The 21,938-nt window shown below is 40.5% G+C and overlaps 1 protein-coding gene across 1 annotated transcript in view; it reads left to right on the plus strand.

Annotated features, from left to right (window-relative positions):
* ZBTB7C (zinc finger and BTB domain containing 7C) overlaps nt 1-21,938 on the plus strand; it is a 565,868-nt gene that overhangs the window by 312,804 nt on the left and 231,126 nt on the right. The window contains exon 4 of the mRNA XM_031945971.1: nt 7,640-7,701. The gene's annotated coding sequence lies outside the window, so the exon portion shown is untranslated. The remainder of the gene's footprint in view (nt 1-7,639; nt 7,702-21,938) is intronic.

The raw sequence follows: 21,938 nt of genomic DNA on the forward strand, positions 1-21,938 counted from the left end.
CCCACACTCCTTTTCCCCCTCCCCACCCTGCTCCCATTTTGCAAAGCTCTTAAATCCCCCTCCTTGTCTGAGTCCCAATGCCCAGTGTGATATAGTACAAAGATTCCAGGGCCAAAAATCAAGAGGCAGGAGCCAGTTCTAGCATTAATTCTCTGTCTGACCTTGGGCAAATGATTTTTCCTCTCATGGCCTGAATTTCCTCATCTATAAAATAAAGAGGTTAGACAAGGTGAAATTTGAGGCTACTTGGAGCTCTAACAATGTTTTGTTCCTACCCATCAATGCCCAGATTAAAGAATAATTTGAGACAGTAATGAATTTTAAGAAATGGTAAATGCTCTGAGTTCAGAGAAAGACAAAATCATTATGGGTTGGGGTGGCCAGGGAAGAGTTCATGGGACAGATAGGCTTTGACCTGGGCCACCTAAAAAGATAACTGGTTATATATACACACATGTGTGTATCCTGTTCATCTTTACATGTATAGTTATATAAGATTCTTACAAGCTGGTCTAGGGCGGGGGCTCAAGTCCTTCCCCAAGCCTGGAATTTCCTTCCTCCCTCCTCCACCTCCCCTTTGCCATCCTTAGGGTGAAAGCTGGCAAAGACACACCTGTTTGCTCAGGCTTGGGGCTAATCTGGTCTTCTCTGTTTCCGGCTGGACTCTGTTTTCCTGAGTTAGATCTGTGCATGTTCGGGGAGGGGATTTATCTGCAGGCTGTAGGCGGGTTGGGTTTGGAGAGGTGGTGTGAGCTGACTCATATTTATGGCCAGCTGTCTTGCCACCCTGCCTTTGAGGAGTGTTGGAGCTGGGGCAGAGAAGGGAAGGGAAAGGAAAGGGGGAGGGGGAAGCAGCAGCAGTAACAGCAGTGGGGTGGTCTGTTTTTCTCCAGAGTTTAGCTCAGTGCTATGGGTCTTAACTCTTTCTATGCTGTTTTTAGTTCCATGATTTTGTTTGAAAAATAAAAAATGAAAGGATGTTTCTTCATTCTGATGTTACAGTGGGGCCAGTCACTGAGGGGAAAAAGCCTCTTCGATTGAGGTTGGAAGCACCCCAAAGGAGATAAAAATCCTAGAAGAGTATGTCAGAAAAATCTGAGTTCTAAGACCTCAGACACTAGCTATGTAATTTTGAACAAATCACTTAACCTCCTTCAGACTAAGTTTGTTCATCTGTAAAATGGGAATAATAATCTCACAGGATTGTTGGAGAGATCAAATGAAATAATATTTATAAAGCAAATTGTAAATCTTAACACACCATACTCCTTAGGTATTATTATTATGTCAAAGCTGTAAAGAAAATTTATCCCCTTTCCTTGCCTTTTCCTGCTCTTATTGACCTCCTCTACCTTAAGCTTCATTAATCAATATCTGTCAATAAGCTTGTTGTTTGGCCTTAATTCCTGAAAGACATCCATGACCTTAGGAGAATGATGTCCTGATGTGCAAGTGATTGAATTTGAGTGAGGGAGAGGACTGTACAAGATCACCTAGCTCACTTTCCCCTCCATCTGGGTCCAGAGGCCAGATATAGATCAGGATGGCTGGAGATGGCCTTAGATGCAATGGGAGACCTTGGCCTTTTTAAGCTAAGGTCTTCAACAGGTCTCAGTATGACTGAGGCAATCCTCAATCAGTGATTAAGGCTGGGTAAGAAATGAGGCAAAGAATGGCTTTTTTACTTAGTTAAAAATAAAAAAATACTGAACATCTTCAGGCATTAGAACAGCTAATTGGCAGGGCAGAAAGAACACTGGGCTTGGAGTCAGGAAGGCTCATCTTCCTGAGTTCAACCCCCCCTCTTAGGTACTCACTAGCTGTGTGATCCTGGTCAAGTCACTTACCCCTATTTGTCTCAGTTTCCTCATCTATAAATGAGCTGGAGAAGGAAATGGCAAATCCTTCCTGTATCTCTGCCAAGAAAACCTCAAACTGGATCACAAAGAGTTGGACATGACTGATCAACAGCAACAACAACAAAACTTGTAGATGGTGTGAAGATTCAGGGTGTGGGGTAGGGTGGGGAATTGGACCAGGAGGTAGAAGAATCAAAGGACTTCTCTCACTGAATGAGGAGAAAGGAGAATGGGATCACAACCAGCTTCTGTTACTGGTTCTCTAGGTGATTTTGGGCAAATTATCCCACTGTGCTCCTTGGGCTCCTCATGTATAAAATAAGGAAGCAAAGAATTTTAAGATCCCCTCTGATCCTGAATTGGCCATCCTAAACTGCAATACAAAAATTAAATGATAATGCTGAATCCCTGTTATTTGTTCCTCAGCAATCTTAGATCACCACTACCATCTGCCTTCTTTTCTCTTATTCTATAGCTCATAAAAATCATGGAACCATACCTAGCGGACTCACTATAAATTCATATTATCCAATCTCAGGTAGGCCCCCACCGATGGATGACCATTCTTTTATACTCCCCTGACTCTCTATCTCACACATTCTAGTGAGTGTTCCAAATCTTCTCTTTCCTCATGCTCCCCAAATCCCCTCAATACATCTCCCATCTCACACAGTTTCATAGCAGATAATCTTGTTTCTTTCCTTATTAAGACAATTCAGGCCATCTACTCTGAGTTTGCTCATTTCCCCAAAACTCATCTACATCTTCACTTCCTTTGTCTTTCTGGAAACCGTGGCCCTCTTCCTTCCCAACAAACTTCATCCACCCGTGCCCTTAATTTCATTCCTATCCATCTTTTCTATGGGCATATCCCATCAATCATACTCTTTCTTTCTCATTCATCCTTATCTATCAGCTCTTTTCCTATTGCCCACAAATATAGGTTTAGTAGGTATAAATTGGACAAAGAGAATGATGAGAGATTTTGGCTAAAAAGGAAGATTTCAGAGGTAGAGATCATGGAGTTAGAACAACTTTGGGTAATGGATGGTAAAGTGCAAAGTTTACTTAGATGAGACCCAGTGAAAATGGAGGTCACAAGAATGGACTTCTGCCTCACATTGTTTTCTCTGCCTTTCACAGGGGACATTTAGAGATGACCCGAAAGCCTGCTTCTTTGAGGGCAGATTTCATACCTGTAATGAATGCTGTGCACTGTCAATCCCAGGGCTTGTCACCCTGGGATCTTTCTTTCTAGGCACAAACAAATTTTTGGCTGAGAAGGACAGTTTTATCAGACCTAGATGGCCATGCCATGCCAGGCTGCTCGGATTTACTTTTTTATCCTTAGCCAAAATGGCCACTGTTTCTCTGCCTCCTTTCAAATACTGGTAGACAAGTCAGAGGCAGGAAGAAAGGTGATATGGATTAACCCTTTAGAGACACTGATTTCCTTCAATCCCCTTTCTGAGGATACAGGCCAGAGTCAGAGCTGTGCATAGATTGTGTAAAAGGCTATTTATTTGGTATGATTAGTGGAGCTTGGGAAGGTTCCTGTGCCCCCAAATATCTCTCCACCATCCTGCTACTCCATCCAAAATCCCCAGTGTTTAACCTCTTTTCATTTAGGGGACATACACCTGTGAAGGAATAATCCACTCGGCCATTAATAACCATGAACATCTTATTCTGAATTAGGGATACAAGCTAACTAAGGTGTATGAGCAGTAGTTGAAGAAAGGGAAAGCACAAAGAATAAAGGGCTAAAATGGAGGAAGGGTGCCTCCTGGACAGCCTGATACCCAGGAGGACAGTCCTAGCTGTCTGAATTTGGGAGTAGAAGGGGTCTCTTACTGAGACCCCTGAGAACAGTAAGAATTCTGAGAAATATTCTACCCTTTTTACGATTTGACTAAGGTCCTGGAAGTCTTGCTTCTGAAGACAAGTCCCTCTGTGGACAGCATTACCTGACCCATCCAGTTCTGTCTTCCCCTGAGATCCCATTATCAGCTAGGCAAGGTTCTGTCTCCTTTCAGAAAAGAGACCCACAGACTGCTCCATCTTAGAGACTGTGCCTTTGATAGATGGGCCTTTCTGGCTCCAGCTGGTCTCTGAGCCATGGCTATGAGGGAAAGAGATTTGATGATAGTCTTTGGCCCATTTCCAACGGCTCCTTGAGATTGGGGAAAACAAGTCATCAGCTGTGAGTGTTCTTTAATGATGTAAAGTAGGCTAGGGCTAGCCGGGCAGTCAGCCTTGAGAGCACAGAGGTCTGGGTCTTGGAAGGCGCCTGGAATCATTAAGAACCCTTTTTTAGCTGAGGGGCCTTGCCCCTTGTCACTTATTTATCTAGAGGTGATGTGCTCTGCTCATTTGGCCATTAGTTCTCTAGACCAAGAATGCCAGATTTGTGGCAGGAAGAGAGGGTAAAGTTATCTTAATTTGGCAAGTTGCTTCCTGACTACATATTTTCTCCTTTTCCCTAAGACTTGACATATAGCCCAGTGGAAAAGGTAGTGTATAGATTAGAATGATTTAATAAGATTTTACTAATTGGGACCTGCTGTATTTGTGCTTCTGAAGGAAACATTCAACCCTCTCCCAGAATGATCTTCCCTCCTCCTCACCTCTGCCTCTTGACTGCTTTCAAGTCTCAGCTACAATCTCAAGCCTTTCTTAGTTCTCCTAATTTTAATTCACTCTGAGACTACTTCCAATTTGTCCTGTATATATCTGATTTATAAGTAGTGGTTTGAAGGTTATCCCTCCCATTTTTCCTTGAAAACAATGACTTTTGCCTTTATTTGTATCCCCAGTCCTTAGCACAGTGCCTGGCACATCGTGGGCACTAAATAAATGAAATTTAGTGGGCTACCCTTGAGTGTTTAGCTCTACAATAAGTGTCCTGGCCCCCTGGAGGGATTAATTTTTGTGGGGAGGAAGGGTGGATATTAAATTCCACCAGATAATGCTTAAGGAGAGATGAAGTGCTTAATTGCCAGTCATGTAGCATCTTTATTTCAGTCAGATGACAAACATTTCTTAAGGGCTTACTACACGCAGATATTGTGCTAGGAACTGAGGATACAAAAAAAGGTCAAAAATGGTTTCTGCCCTTGGGGAATGTATATTCTAATGGAGGAGACAACATGGAATTTACTAGATACATAAAAGATACATATAAAATGGGTCCAGTCCTGTGAAAAGCATTCTGGGGAAATTTAGAGAAGATATATTTCCTGCCCACAAGTACTTGCGGCTGTAAACTTCTATAAAGGAACTGTTGTTTACCCATTGTAGACACTTAACAAATGCGTGTTGACTGTCTATAGACACATGTAAAAAGGAATAATTTAAGACAACATTTAATCAAATGCTCAATTGTGGCACAAACAGTATGTTCTAACTCAGGGACTGAAAAGATCATGATGGTTATAGTAGAGAGAAAATTCTTTTTGGAGAAGGGGACACTTGAACTGGACCTGGAAGAATGGTAAAATTTGGATAGATGGAGGGGAATGGGAAAGGCAATTTAGAAAGGAGTGAAAGCATGAACCAAGGATTAAAGGTAAGAAGAGTGTGGTGTATGAATGGGACACTGAAAAAGTTGATACAACTGCAGGAAAGGGGTCATATTAATAGTATGGGAAACTGTTCTACCTAAAAACTTAATTTCTATATCTTTAAAATGAGAATAATGGTATTTGTATTAGTTATATCACAGGAATTTTGTGAGGAAATCCCTTTTGAAAACTTAAAAACTACTATATATATATATATATATATATATATATATATATATATATATATATATATAAAGAATGGTAATCATGTTAGAAAGTAGTGAGAAGTAGGGTTGGATAGAGAGAGAGAAGTATCTTTTTCTACATAAGGAAGAGGTAGAAGAATATACTCATATGAGCACAGATCTGGAACTAGAAAGGTCTCTAGAGATCAACTTGTCCAACCCCCTCATGTTTACAGATGAGGAAACAGATCTGGACCAGTTAAGTGACTTATACATGATCACAAAGGATAAATGACAGAGACAGGAATTCAACCAAAGTCTTCTGACTTCAATTTTTCATAGTATGAATTTCATTTCTAATTTATATTCTTTATTTTAGGCCCCTTCAGCTGCTTCTACATGGAAATGCCATATTTACAGAAAGAGAGTTTAACTTAGCCCCCTTGCTCAGAAATAGTTTTTAGAGGTGGGGAGAAGGCTCTTTAACTGACTGTCAAGGGAGCAGACAGCCTTGACTTCCAGAATGAAATTGGGCAGAAGTTTTGTATTGGAACTTGTATAGGAACTTATGCATTATGCTTTTAGTACTCGAGGGAATGTTGAGCTGAAAAAAAAGTGCTTCAGGCTTTCAGAATGATCAAGGTTGATCTGCCTGACACTAAAAGTTCTTGCTGCAAGACTGGCAGCTTGCTATCTCTCCATGTTCTACATACTTCCAAGATTCTAGCAATTCTAGAAAAGTTCTTTCTTCCCATCCACCTTGGCCACAAATGGAACATGTGTTTCTCTCCTCTGTCGGAAGATCCCCAGTTCAGATTTTCTATTCCTCATTTCTGTTCAATTCAACTTCAAGAATCATTTCTTAAGTGTGCCAATTAATGTGCCAGGCCCTGGGAATTCAAAGGTGAAAGAGAAACACTCTAACCTCGTGGAGTTTGCATCCTATCCCTATCCCTAATTCCCTACCGTCACCCTGACAATCCCTTTCCTTTTTTAAAAAAAAAAAATATTTTAGCTTTTGACTAAGAAACCTAGTTCTTAGTCAAATGGAGGCAATGCCTTTGTGCTGGTCAGCTTTGTCTAGTGAATTCTTACCAATTTACCCCTCTCTCTCTCTCTCACACACACACACCCCTTCCTACCACTTATTTATTCCTGTCATTTAAAAAACCAAGAAATCTAGTCATACTTGGTACAAAAGATGATAAGAATAAACACTATAACCCTGCGCACACAGAAGAGACTGAAGGACAATCCTGTTCTAAATATCATGATAGTGCAATAAGGTAGTGACAAAATAACAGGGAAAAAAGCAGGGACATTCATAATTCAAGTTGGTATTGTCATTAATTCAAGCCACCGGTGTCACCATCCCCACCTCCTCCCTCCCTCTCCCCCATGTCCTTCCCCCTCCCCATCTCCCCTCCACCTTGCACAAAGCAGGAGCCACCAGCCTAACGTCAGCCTCCACTATGAAATCTCTGGCCTTTGTTGGTTTGTGTCAGTACTTGAACATTATTTAAATGTAGTTTGGGGTCCGTGAATTGCAATTACCTCGGTGTTATTATTCAGAGGCAGATTGTTAAGATTCAGGCAGCTGTACAAGGAGATGCCCTGTGCTGTTAAGGTCCAATTTAGGAAGGCCTTCAGAGTCTCTTGCACGGGGTTGCTAGGCAACTCCATGCTACAGAAGTGTAAGCTTCATCCTGGAGTAGGAAGATTCGTGAGAGCCTCTGGGGAATTGGATGTGCTGGTCAATCTGAGAAAGGCACAGTGTCAAGGGTGTGTGTGTGTGTGTGTATGTGTGCCCCACACGCATGTAAGGGTGCACAGGGGTGTGTGTGAGTGGGCAGGAAGCGGGGGTCTGTCCACTTGATGGATAAGAAACAAACCTTGGGAGGCTCATAAGTGGTGCTGGGAAGACAGACTACAGAGAAGAAGGTGCAGAAGGGCAGAGGTCATCCCTGTAGCCACAGAAAGATACCCACAGCAGATGCTGATATGATTTCCCTTCCCTTTCTTCTATTTGCAGGAAATGATCAGGTTCGCTAAGGAACTGTGGGTCTGAAATTTGAGACTAAAACCAGGTTGCTTGTGAGTATGAATTTCGGTTCCTTGGAGAGGGTCTGTGATTTAACAATGCCCCTGGGAAATGGAATTTTCTTTCTCCTCTTCCTGGTGAAGGACAGGTCTCTGATGGAGCCAATTTGCATACCCTGTTTTCAGAGGTATCCTTTGCTTCTTGAAAGCACAAATTAATGTACTTGAGCACTTCTTAATGAAGAATTAATGAATGGCTCTGAGATCTCGTTCTCACTGAGGTGGCAGAGAATCTGGTCCATTTGGTTTATAAAAGTGATATGACTGCCCATCTTGCCTAACTGGGACATTCTGAAAGCATTCTCCAGAGAGAAGCTCCTTTGCTTGGGGGTGGGGCAAGGGTAAGGGAAGGATGGAGGTGAGTCTGGCTTCCTTTTTCATTGTAACAAGATCCACTCTAACAAACACTACCAAAAATGGGGATCGGGTCTCAAACTCACAATGGAGTGTTGGAAGCCACTGGTCACTGGAAGAGCCTTCTATATAATTAGAACAAATTTTCTCTCTGGATTTGGACTCCTGGATAGGACCTCATAATTCTCATTTTAAACAATCGGTCTGGGTTTGAGCTAGAGGCCAAAATGACCCTAAGCACCCCGTTCATGCAGGGTGAGTGGATTATGGAGTATTCTGATAAATTAATAGTCTATCTAAGAGATACTATAATTATACAAACTCTTCAATGACTCCACCAGAATGAATTTATTAAATGCCTGCTGAATACCTAGCACTATAAAAGCGACTGTGGTAAATGCAAAAGTAGCATGTGGCTTGAAGCAATTATAATCTAATAGAAGAGATAAGGCATACTCACATGAAGCAATTAGATAACACAAGGGATGGTACATAATTAAGTTCCAGATTGCCTGATGCAGACAGTGCAGGATACAGAAGTTCAGAGAATAGAGAGATCAATGTGGACCGGAATAGACTATGAAGGCTGTAGGAGGAAGGGCTCCTTAAGCATGGGCTTACAAATAAAAAAAAATAAATAAATAAAAAAAAAGAATTTTAAAACGGTACTGTGAGGGTAGAGTTGGGGGGCAAGATTTTAGTTAGAAAGATAGCATGAGTATGGAAATGGACAAAAGCAGAACTTATATAGGAGATACCAACAGACTGGTCTGAATAAGGTTAAATCTTTGCGTACAGGATCAGACTGACAATGGAATGCAGGGATAGATTATGGCAGCCCTTGAATGCCATTTATAGATGACTAGGTTTCCAAAAACGAACATATGGTACAAATACATCTCATTCTAAAGCTTCAACCCAAAGTCTGTGAATTTTAAAAATATTTTGATAACTATATTTCAACATAATTGATTTCTTTCGTATCCTCCAAGTTTTATTTTATGCCTTTAAAAACATTATTCTGAAGAGTTCATAGACTTCACCAAAGTGGTCTAGGACACAAAAGGTTAAGAATCTCTGTTCTTGAATAACTGAGGACTCGAATGAATAATTCCTCTGAGAATCTGGAGCCCCTCAAGGATCTTGCAGTGTGTCATAATCATTCCCCATTTTAGAGAGCAATAACCATGGTCCAATTCTTTCCACTCGTTTCTGGCTATTTGAGGATTTTTTTTTTTTTTGATTACTTGGTTTTTAATCAGAAGCTTATTTTCATTGTTTGTAATTGAGTTTCAAATGAGTGACTGACCAAGGAAAAATGTCCTTTGGAAAACTAGATAAAAAGGGAACTTTTTGTCCACAAAGAAAAGGAGACATAGGTGAAAACTGGGAACAAGGGAGGCTGCTAGGATGTCACTAAAGGATGCAGAATCATGATGTTCCAAAGCCTTATCCTCCATCATTCTAATCCCCCAAGTATTCCATTCACAGGGGGTAAAGCCAAATATCATTTTCACCTGGACTGACAGTGATTTTCAAGTTAGAATCCCTGAGATATACAGCAGCTAAAAATAAGCAATCATCAAATTCAAACTCTGCAGTGATTGAAAATGATGGTGTTCCTTATGGTTTCAAACTTTGACTGAATGTGACGTATTCTAGTAAATCGTCAACCATTCAGGCTCCATTAATTCAGAATTTGTGATTATTTGTCCTTTGGGATTAGGTTGAAACTTAACCTTTGCTTCAAGAAACAATTTCTTCAGAAAGACTATAAATTCATAGTGCAAACAAGATCCTAGAGGAATATTTAAAATGCTTATCAAACTTCCCACATATCTTCAAGCACCTTAGATAGGCCATTTATAACAGAACAACTGGCATGCTAATAATGAGTCACTCATCAATTCATTAGAGCAGGTCCCCTATGAAGTGCCCTATTAGGCAACAACTTAGTTTGAATTACTGTATTACAGTGCTTGAGCAGAATTAAGCTGCCTCCCTTCAAACCCAGTCTATAATTCAAGCTTTCTACTGAATTGAATTGGTCTTGTTCTCCAGTTACTCTGAATCAGGGAGATTTTGCTAAATGTGTTATCTGTTCCTATTTGGATGTGGTTTAACTAAATTCAATTCAACATTTCAACCCAAGATTTATTGAACACCTGCTATGTAAGAACTCAGTGTTTTCTGTAAAAGTATTGAATAGCTGCTAGGTAAGAATTCTTTTGCTCTCACTAAAGGAGAGACACATTTTAGATTAGATATGGTGCCTACCCTCATGGGATTTATAGTATAGTAGGGTTTCCAGAGTTGGGAAGACCTGAGTTCAAATATGCCCTCAGACAACTATTAGCTGTGTGGTCCTAAGCAAGTCACTGAGCCTGTTAACAGTTTCCCTATCTGTAAATGAGCTGGAGAAGGAAATAGCAAATCACTCTAGTAACTTTGCCAAGAAAACTCCAAAAGGGGTCATAAAAAGAATGGAACATGACTGAAAAATGACTGAACAAGGGGTGATAATGCACAAATGACTATCTTTAAATACTACTCAAAGATCTTACAGGGCACCTCAAACTACGGCCCACGGACCAGATGCGGCAGCTGAGGTCGATTATCCCCCTCACCCAGAGCTATGAAGTTTCTTTATTTAAAGGCCCACAAAACAAAGTTTTTGTTTTTACCATAGTCTGGCCCTCCAACAATCTGAGGGACAGTGAACTGGCCCCCTATTTAAAAAATTTGAGGACCCCTAATCTAGGATTTCACTGGGGTATTACTCCCATCCAATAAAGTAGATCTGGATGCCTCTATCTTCTGATGCAGCTGGTGGCACCATGTACAGAGCCCTAGTCTTGGATCCAAGAATTCAAATTAGGCCTTGGATGCTTATTAGTTGTATGAATCTGGGTTAGTTGCTTAATCTTGTCTGTCTCAATTTCTTCAACTGTAAAAGGGGGTGATAATAATAGCACCTACTTCCCAGGATTGTTGTGAGGAACAAATTAGATAATATTTGAAAAGTCCATGGTAGATGCTTAATAAAATGCTTATTTCCTTCTGTCCTCTTAAATGACATTTCATGAATTGTAGTGACCAAAAAAGCATCACCTCCTTCACTCTTGATTTTGAGCCCCTCCACACTTACTTATGCTGATTCTCAGACCAAAGTCCATTTCTAGGGCTATATTGGAGACCTTTCCAATTTAATAGAATATGCCTGAATTTACTTTAAGAAACTCTTCACTTCCCATATGTATCAAAAGACAAAGAGTACCCATTATAGCTAGTATATTATCAAAGCTTTGTGAATTTTAATAGTTTGATTTTACTATTATGTGGGAACTTATCAATACATATAGAGGATCTTCTTCACGACTTTCTAGCAGAGCTATTTCAAATAATGAAATGGGCTGTTTAATGAGGGAATGAACTCCCTAAGCTTGAAAGTATTCAAGCAGAGATACCGTGGAGGGTGAGCAGTTGATCTGGATCCATCCGGGATCCATTCTGAATCTAAAATTCTATGGTTCTATCATTTTCTGTTATCCTTATTGTCCCAAACAATACAAATATTACACTAGCTGTTCAGTTAGCAGAGTTGCTGCCTTCAGGCACATATTGAGTGCTTATCTTCCGGGTTTTAGTCTCATCTGCTTTGTCTAGTATCTACAAATGTTCAAATAGAATGATATTTTTCTTTTGCAATTTTAGTGCCTGTTTCCTTGAATCTTCCACTGATGCTCATACTCCCATTATAAGGAAATCCAATTGCCACATGACCCATCCCAATTCCCTAAATGAAATTTGGTGATGTCCCTCCCTGCCACAGGAAAAAGAAAATCATTTCCAGAAGAGAAATGGAATCATTATCTTGATTGAAATAACATCTATTTCCCAACCTGCAAACTGATGAAACATCAAATTGGTGAAGTATTTTTTATTACTCCATAGGATTTTTAGGATACAAGATAATGACCGGCTAGCTGATGCTGGTGCAGTGATTTGGACATTAAGGAGTTCAAAGTTCCCCACTGGAAATGGTGGGTTAGACTCAGAGTTGTTCAGGTCATATTATTAGGAAAAATGTGAAAGGAGAACCTGAAATACAAAGACAAATGGAAGACAAAGAAAGGAGAATTTGTTTCCTTTCTCTTTAGCCCTTGGATTACTGTACCTGCTGAAAGCCTTGGAGTCTTCAGAAGGCAGAGATCTGTTTTAGAAAAACTGGAAGGCCATCAAACCCAGCCCCATCATTTTACAGATGAGGAAGGGAGGAGAAGTGACTGATTCAGAGTCACTTAGCTACTGAGTGTCCAAGTAGAGCTTTGAATCCAGAGTTTCTTTATAGCAAGTTTGGTGCCATATTCCAAGTCTGACTTCCTCATTTCACAGATGAGGACCCTGAGGCCAAAAGAGATGAAACAACTTTGCCAAGATTGCACAGATGGTGTGCGGCAAAGCTGGGATTTAGACCTGGCTCTTGTGACATCAAATGCAGCATTCTTTGCTGTACACCAAGGCTTAGGTTGTAGAACAAAGAGACTGAACTAGAAGGCAAGAAGAAGAGGGCCTAGCATGTGGGCCTGCCTCTGTTAATCCATTTTTGAGTCCTCTCAAGCAAGTCTCTCCAAGCCTTCATTTCCTTATCTGTCAAATGTGGAATATAAGCAATGCCTGCCCTACCACCATTACAGGTAGAGAGATGATGCACTGGGTAGAATACCATGCCTAAAGTCAGGAGGATTCATCTCACCTGAGTTCAAATCTGGCTTCAGATTACTAATTTACTAACTGTGTGATCCTGGGCAAGTCACTTAATCTCATTTGCCTCAGTTTTCTCATTTGTAAAATGAGCTAGAGAAGGAAATGGCAAAGCATCCCAGTGTCCCTGTCAATAAAACTCCAAATGGGGTTATAAAGAGTTAAAATAACTAAAATGACTGAACAATGAACAAGTCTAATGAGTATAGATTTATAGTGGGATGTTCTGGGTTTGAATTCCGGTTATGCTACTTACTACCTGTGATCCTGGACTATTTTGTTCCCTATGCTTTGGTTTTCTTGTCAGAAAAATAAAGGAACTGGATCAAATGATAGTGAATTTTGAATCTGTTAATCCCTGACATTTGATCTGGTGCATCTGTCTGCCCCCAAGCAATACTTAGCCTAGACTCCTGAAGAAAAATGACATGCAATCCTATTTTCCAAGAGGCTGGTTAAGTCATTCCAACCTGCCACCGACCCACTCACTGACAGAGAAGGCACGTTAAAAGCCCTTCACAATCTGTTTCTCAGCTACTTTTCCAGGATTATTACACATTATTCTTTGCCCATTCTGTGTTCCAGTCAAAATGGCCTATTTCTTCTGTGTAACGTTCTGTCTTGTTTCTGTGCCTTTGCTCCTTCCTAATTGCCATCTTTTGGAATCCCTTCTTCAAAACTTAGCTGTAACTCCAACTCCTACACAAGGGCCCTCCTGAGCCTCAGTCTCCTTATCTGTAAAATGTGTTGGAGAAGGAAATAGCAAGCCAGTATCTTTGCCATGAAAACCCCAATTGGGGTCACAAAGAGTTGGATGTAACTAACTGACTAAACAATAACAACAAAAAAATCAGAGGTGAGACTAGAGCCTGGATTGAAATCTAGTGGTCTTTACATGATACCAAGCTGGGAGGAGAACAACATCCATTTATACAGGGTCTTACAGATTTTTTCATTTACTTGATATCTATATTTTTGTATTCATATACATATGTCAACACATGTGTATGTAAATGTAGCCACATGTGCATATATATGTACGTGTGTATACATGTTTATACACACATGCATATTATTTCCCCTAATAGAATATAAGGTCTGCAAGGACAAGAACCATTTCATTTTTTCCTCTGTATTCCCAGCATTTTGCACGATATTTGACACATAGTAGAAACTCAATAAAGGCTTATTGAGTACAGGAATAAATAAATTGATGGATGAGTATCTACTGCCAGGCTTGACTTTGCATATGTCGAAATGAGATTTGTTTGGATTAAGGTATTCCTTCCGGAGACAAAGGTGACAGTGACCATCCAGTGGGGACATGCAAAGTACTTTGGAAAAAAATGTGAAGACTTGTTTGCACCAGTGCCTGGCTCACTCCAGATGACAAATCCTCTCCCCTACCTGCCCATGCAGGAGGTGAGGGAGAAGCTGCTGGAGACGGGTCAGTTCTCCCCTGCTACCCTTCTCAATTAAGCCCCAAGCCAATCCCAGAGATTTTCAGAGGGGCCATGGCAAGCTTTATAGTCTAGGCCCCCGGATGATTTCCCCCTGCCCAGAGACTGAAACGATGAGTTTCTCTGATTGGATCGACAGTTTTATCCCCGTGCCTCTAAAGTCTATCAGGCACAAAGCAGGTCAAGATTTGTATGTCGCCGTGTGATAGAGAGACTGGAATGGGTTTGATAAAGGCATTCCCTTCAAAGAACTCATTCTTTGCTTTCAAGTAGGACAATGCATCAGAGAAGTTGTCAGGCCCGTTTTGACAAGGGTGAGAGGCATTAGCTAATATTTTGATTTTAATAGAATGAATAATAAAGAGCCCTGAGTACCTTGCAACTAATTTGGAAAAGCCTAATTCTCTGCATGTCCTCAGTTTGAGCCAGTCTCCAAAAGAGTTTGTAACAAAAGGGTCTTTTTTTTCCCCTAGGAAAAAAATGCATTCCTCCGCCAACTTTTCTCCTTTTTAATACCCTTCCTGTAATGCTTCTCGGTTAACAGTTACTTATGAAAAGATGAAACAAAGTTGGTGCCTGAAGCAGCAAGCCTCAGACAGAGCTCAGGAAGGGCAGGGTTCTTGCTTTTGTTCCGTGGTTCTGACCAGGTTGCTGTATGCTACCTTGCCCAGTATGATAGCAAGGAATTTCAGATGTGGAAGAATTCATTAAGCGGGAAACCTTGGATGAAGTAGCTCTATGCCTTATGTTTAGGTTTATGGGGTTCCTGACCAAGGGCCATGATTTCAAGGGTACCAAAGAAAGGCCTCCTTCTGCACTCTCTACTATCCCATTGCTTCCTTTCTGTTGCTATAAAAGTCTTTCTCATGAGACTGTTGTAGTAATGGGGGCTGGGAGATATGGAGGGGATGCAGAGACAGAGAGAGATAGAGAAAGACAGAGACAGAGATAGAGAGACAGAGAAAGGAGAAAGAGAGGGAGAGAGAGAGGAAGGGAGAGACACACAGAGAAAGAGACAGACAGACAGAGAGACAGAAATAGAGAGAGACAGAGAGAGGAGAAAGAGAGGGGGAGAGAGAAAGAGAGAGGAAGAGAGAGAGAAGAAGGGGGAGACACACACAGAGAAAGAGAGAGACAGAGACAGAGAGATAGAGAAAGACAGAGAGAGAGAGAGACATAGAGAGACAGAGAGACAGACAGAGACAGAGAAGAAAAAGAGGCAGAGAGAGAAGGAGAAAGAGAGGGGGAGAGAGAAGAAGGGAGAGACACACAGAGACAGAGAGACAGACAGAGACAGAGAGAGATACACAGAGACAGAAAGAGAGAAGGAAAAAAAGGAAGAGAGAGACAGAGAAAGAGGAAGAGAGGGAGAGAGAGGAATCCAAGTGAAGAAGAGGGAGAGAAGGGAGAGAGATAAAGGGAAAAGGGGGAAAGAGAAGGAGAGAGAGAATGAGTAGCAGCAGCAGATTATCTTAGACAACCAAAGGATGTCTGACCATTGGCAGGGCCACTAGGGTAGGATTCTCAACTTAGTGTGCCTTAGGGACTTGGTTTTATCAGTCATGATCAGTATCTGAGAGAGGGATTCATATGAACCCAAGTTCACAAAGGACTAATGTATAAAGATTTGCCATTCAATTGATTTATACTTAAAACTCTCAACTAATATAGAAATATGTTTCACATGATTGCACATGTATAGCCTATATTAAATAGCTTATCATTACAGGGAGAGAGGAAGGAAGAGAGAGAATTTGAAATTCAAAATAAAAAAAAACACTATTTTATTTTTACTTGTAATTAGGGGAAAAATAAAATATTATTTTAAAAGTACTTTATACTGCCAAGGGAATTGAGATGCCAGTTCCCATTGGTCAGCACATTCTCTTTCCATAAAGAAGTCTATATGGGAGAATAGTTTAAGATGAAAAGATAGTTTGCAAGTACAGAATCATGGGGAATAAATGGATCTGTATGAATTTGAGAGATCACATCAAAGAATTATTATACCTATAGAGCTAGAAGAGTCTAAGGTACACGCTGTCCTCTTTTTTCAGATAAGGAAACTGAGTCCCAGAAAATTTAAGTGACTTGTCAAAGCTCACATAGATAATATGTAAAAGAGACAAGATAAAAGGCTAAGGTCTTATGGCTCCAAATTTAATGCTCCTTCCCTTGAATCATGTTTCATTAGCCTACGCTAGTCTGATGACCCCATTTCTACCATAGGAACCAGTCAATCAAATAACATTTGTTAAACTCTATGTAGCAACCACTGTTCTAAGCAAAAGAAGAAATATATAGAGAGATATATAGTCCTCAAGGAACTTACATTCTAACAAGAGAAACAACTCATACACAGATAAGTGAACAGAACTATATAGAAAGTAGATACGGGTATATAGTTCCTATCAGATAAAGTAATGTTAGTGGGGAGGCAGTAATAATACTTGGTGGTACTTGAACTGAACCCTGAAAGAAGCTAGGGATTCTACAAGGTGGGCAACTAGGTGCATTAAAGCACCAGGCCTAGAGTCAGCAAGACTGATCTTCCTGAGTTCAAATCTGGCTTCAGACATTTACTTTTGCGTGACCTTGAATAAGTCATTCAACCCTTTTTGCCTCAGTTTTCTCATCTGTAAAATGGACTGAAGGAAAAAAAATTATCAAACAACTCTAGTATCTCTGCCAAGAAAACCCCAAATAGGATCATGAAGAATTAGACATGGCTGAGAACTACTGAATAATAGCAGCAAAGGGATTCTTAGAGGCAGAGGTGATGAGGGAGTGCATTCTGGTCAGAGGGAAGAGATTGTGCAAATCAAGGACACACAAAATGTTATGTGTGAAGAATAATAAATAGGCTAGCCTGGATATACCACAGAGAATAGGGAGGGTAATTATGTGCCTATAAAGTCTATAAAGGTAGCCTGAAATCAATCTATAAAGGTAGAACTGGAGTCAGTCTGGTGAACAAAGGATCCTGTATTTGATCCTAGAATCCAATCAGGTAGCTAGGTGGCAGAGTGGATAGAGCACTGAACCTGAAAGTCAGGACAGCTCATCTTCATGAATCCAGCTTCAGAGCCTTATTATCTGTGTTACTCTGGGCAAGTCACTTAAACCCCACTGCCTCAGTTTCCTCATTTATAAAATGAGCTGAAGAAGAAAGAGGCAAGCCAATTATAATATCCTTGCCAAGAAAAACTCAGCTGGAAAATGTTCTACTTCGTCTTTGGGAGCATGCTGATGCTCTAAAATTTGTTTAGTTATTACTTAAAGGAATTTGGAGTGGTTTGGGAGAACTAAATTCAGGTCAGATGAGTTCCTAAATTTATTCTGCATCTTGGCTCCTTCCCTCAAGAAAAGCTCAAATGGAGTCCCAAAGAGTTCAACATGACTGAATAATAATAGAGACAAGCACAAGTCATTAAAGTTTGAAGAGAATATTTCTTTTTCATCTATATAGAGGATAAATGGGAAAAGAAAGAGGCTTGAGACAAGGGAGTCCAATTAGGAGGCTAGAGCAGCAATCTAGGAGAGAGGTGATAAGAGCCTCCAGAAGGGTGATGGCCGTGTGGAGGAGACTTGTGAAGAATATTGTGGAGGTAGAATCAACAAGATGGCCAGAATACTCCTGCCCTCTCCTACACACCCCACAAATTTTTATTCTATAACCCTAGCCTCCCTAAACTCCATAAAGAGTTCTCTTTCCATTTGTCATAAACAATTCTTAGTTCCCAAGGTCTTGAAGTCTTTCCATTTGTTCATCTTGGATTAGTTATACTGAGATTGGTATGTAGTGGAAAGCATGGAAGACTTGGGGTATAATCCCAATCTTACACTTACTAACTATATGACATTGCCCAATCCTTAACCTCTCCATTTCTTTACCTGTCAAAGGGGATAAGAATCCCCGCCCCACTTTCTTGTAAAGTGGTTTGTGAGGGTCGAATGGGATAATAGATGGTAGAGCATCCTAACAACGATAAGATGCTATACACCTGTTAGGGATTATTATAATGACTATTATTTCAAAACCATTTGTCCCGGATAGGCTCCATGTCTAGAAAGCTTGCATGTTGAGGAGCTAGGATCTGACAAGTTATTCTGACTTCAATATATTCATATTCTCTTTGTACTTTTGTTATTTTGTCTGTGACATAAGAAGCAATAATTGATGGGAATGTACCTTGCAGTAGAAGGTAGCAGGAAGAAAGGAAATGTAGGTACTTGCCATGAATACCTGCCTAGCCCCTCCCAGGATCATGTATCCTTTTTGGGGTTCAGTCAGTTTGCCAGGCCAGACAAATACTACAATTGGATCTCCAAAGCTCTAAATCTCCATTCTTTTATCCATTCATTCATTCATTCAACAAACATTTAATTATTGCCTACTACATGAATAAGCAGAAGGCTACAAAAGAAATGCAAGAGATGATCTCTTAACTTTTCAAATCAGGTGGTGAGAGAGGCTGAATATAAGAGACAATTAAGCAATGATGTGAGACAATGTATGAGTTGAATGAGTAGCCCAATAAGACAAATGTGTGCACTAAGCATTCAGAGAAAGGAAACATCTCCTTGAGGTGGGATGATCTACAGGGTGGCAAATTGAATCTCAGTCACAGATAGACTTCAGAGGTTCTATAGTCTTAATATGTTCTTGAATAGGAATTCCTTTTACTACACCCTGAAAAAAAGATCTTGTAGATCTCTAATTTGGAGGGCTCATTACCTCCCAGCCATCTCAATCTAGAAAGTCTCCACAGCAGAGATCTGACTTTCTTTGGTCTTTGAAGGATGGATAGGATTGAAAACAAAAAGGACAGCATTTCAGGGAACAAAGTCGGAGAGATTAGGAATGTAGTGTTGTGGGGCCAAGGAAGATGTAGACTTTATTAGAGGAGAAAATCAGCAATAGTGTGATCATTATTGACATTTATGGAGACAGCTGTGAAATATTGAAAGGCTGTCCTTACCCTCATTGAAGATCTGGGACTAAATTCTTCCTTGGACACTCCCAGGCTGCTTGACCCTATCACAGACACTTCTCAGTGACTCAGGCAATTCCCTAAAACTGTTAGGTACATAGATTTGCTGATCTCCATCTCTAGAGGGAGTTTCTTACCTGAATGACATAATAGGTTTATGTGTGTGTGTGTGTGTATACATGTACATATACATATATACATATATAATATACATACATATATATTGATATATCCTTCCTTGTCTTCCACATATATACATATATATATATATATATCTGCATAGATAAATAAATAATTCATTTATTATACACAGGTACTGTGCTGTACACACATATACAATTATTTCATGTCTGTATAAAATATACATGTGTATTTTATATATGATTCTTTGAAGTTTACAAAACTTCATAAACATTAACTCATTTTGTCTTGGGCAGTTGTTAGTGCTTAAGTTAGAGAATGAGTGTGGAACAATATTGTAGAGGGTCTTGAATCCCAAATTAAATCGTTTAGACTTTATCCTGAAGACAGTAGGAAGTCACAGCATGTTTTGAATAATTAAAAAAAAAAACAATTTCCAAGATCACATGAAAAAAATTATTAGTATGATCCTTTGGATTTTGTTATAGCAGCATTTGACCTGTACTTCAGAAAAAAACAATGATTTCATCACTTACACATCAAAGCCCATTGCTTCCATCTCTAAAAGGGACCTTTCAAATCCTTCCTTAATAGTGGAATGTTGTTATATCCCTTGAAATAGATGGGCCATCACTTGAGGATTAGAAACTTTTTTTAAAAAAAGATTCTTATGCAAGATTGAAGAGTGAGTTATACAATCATAGATTTAGAGCTGGAAGAATTCTCAAAAGCCATTATTCGAACTAACTCACTTTACCTAAGGCAGTGGTCCTCAAACTTTTGTTCTCATTATCTTTATCCTATTAAAAATGATTAAGGATCTGTCCAAAGAGTTTTTATTTATGTGGGTTATAGTTATAGATATTGATCACATTAAAAATAAAAACCAATTATGAATTTGTAGACTCTCTGAAAGGATTTCAGAGATTCCTCAGGATGCTCTGGATCAGACTTTGAGAACCACTGACCTAAGGTGTCAGAAGTGGAATGTGGAAGCCCAGACCACTAGACTCTAGGGTCTGGGCTCCCCCGCTGCACCATACTGACTTCCATTTATTCCTAAACTGACCAAAGGTGTCACTGGTACAAAACTGCAATTATTTGCCCAAAGTCAGGGCAATTTAATTTCTTGGGCCAGGACTAGAAAGCCCAAGTATTCTGAATCCTAGGTTAATATTATTTTCATAGAACCACAAACTACCTTTCAGAGCTGGCCAGAATCTCCTTTCTCCCAAATATAAACTGATGGGATGTGTGTGTGTGTGTGTGTGTGTGTGTGTGTGTGTGTGTGTGTGTTTGAGAGAAAGAGGAGAGACAGAAAGAGAGAGAGAGACAAAGTAAGAGACAGATTCAGAGAAAGACAGAGAAAAAGAGACAGAGACAGACAGATGGAGAGAAGGCAAGAGAGAGATGGGGGAGAGAGAGACAGAGAAAGGAGAGGTAGAGAAGGGGAAAAGATGCAGAGAAAAAGAAAGGGACAGAAAAGAGAGAAAGAAAGACAGAGAGATGGAGAGAGGGCAAAAGAGAGACACACAGAGACAGAGAAGGGGGGGAGGGACAGACAGACAGACAGACAGACACACACACACACAAAGAGAAAAAAAGACAATCTGTCTAAGTGTTTCATTAAACACTTGGATGTAACAGTGTGGACCCTGGAGGAAGGATAAGAGAAAAAGAGATATGTACAGTCCCTCACACTTTTCCCAGAGATAATTTCCTTGGACAAGTCATTATTGGGAGTGATTTGGAGGGAAATGGGGAAGGGACAGAGCCTCTTATAGAACCTCTTATCTCCCCCTCCCCCTACACTAGCTATCCAGCCTGGACCCATTCAGGGAAGTAGCAGCCTTCCCAGGGTCCAAGCCTCCCTCATTTTCCTCCCCTTCCTCCAGCGAAGCAGCAGCTGGCCCACGTGAACTCCATTCCCCGTGGGGCTGGCTTGTCGTGTCAATCGTGTGTGTGAGGAAAAAATAATAAATCTGCAGAGATGTTGTTAGAGTTCGGTCCTTCAGTGCCGGCTTATCTCCCTCTCCCCCAGGCAGCCACTAATTGAGGCCAGGAGGTTGGCTGCCTAGCTCAGACCACATTTACAGGAGGAAGAGAATGCAAATACATCTCTTACTGTTGGGGCCCACTTCCTCCACATCCCCCTCCTATTTCACGGCTCCCTCCCCCTCTTCCCTGCTCCCCTCCCACACATATTCAGACAGGTCCCTTTTTGAAAAGGCTGCTCTGATTGGAAAAGTGGGGAAATGATCTTTATAACAGATTCCTCAGCACTTTGATGCCTTTTTCTCAGGGGCACCTAACTATCTTCCAGGTGTCCATTCGGGGTCAACTCTAAAAATATAGAGACCAAAATAAGTGGCCCAAGTCAGTGGTGCCATGTGGAACTCAAGGGCATTGAGAAGAGCCATGATGTCATCCCTGCTCCCCCCCACCAAGAATTCTCTCCCATTAGCCTGTGGCCTGAGATTTCACCATGAATGAGCTATTTCTTTGAATTAAAAGCACT

This window comes from Sarcophilus harrisii, chromosome 1 (assembly GCF_902635505.1).
Source record: "Sarcophilus harrisii chromosome 1, mSarHar1.11, whole genome shotgun sequence".
Classification (NCBI taxonomy): Eukaryota; Metazoa; Chordata; class Mammalia; order Dasyuromorphia; family Dasyuridae; genus Sarcophilus; species Sarcophilus harrisii.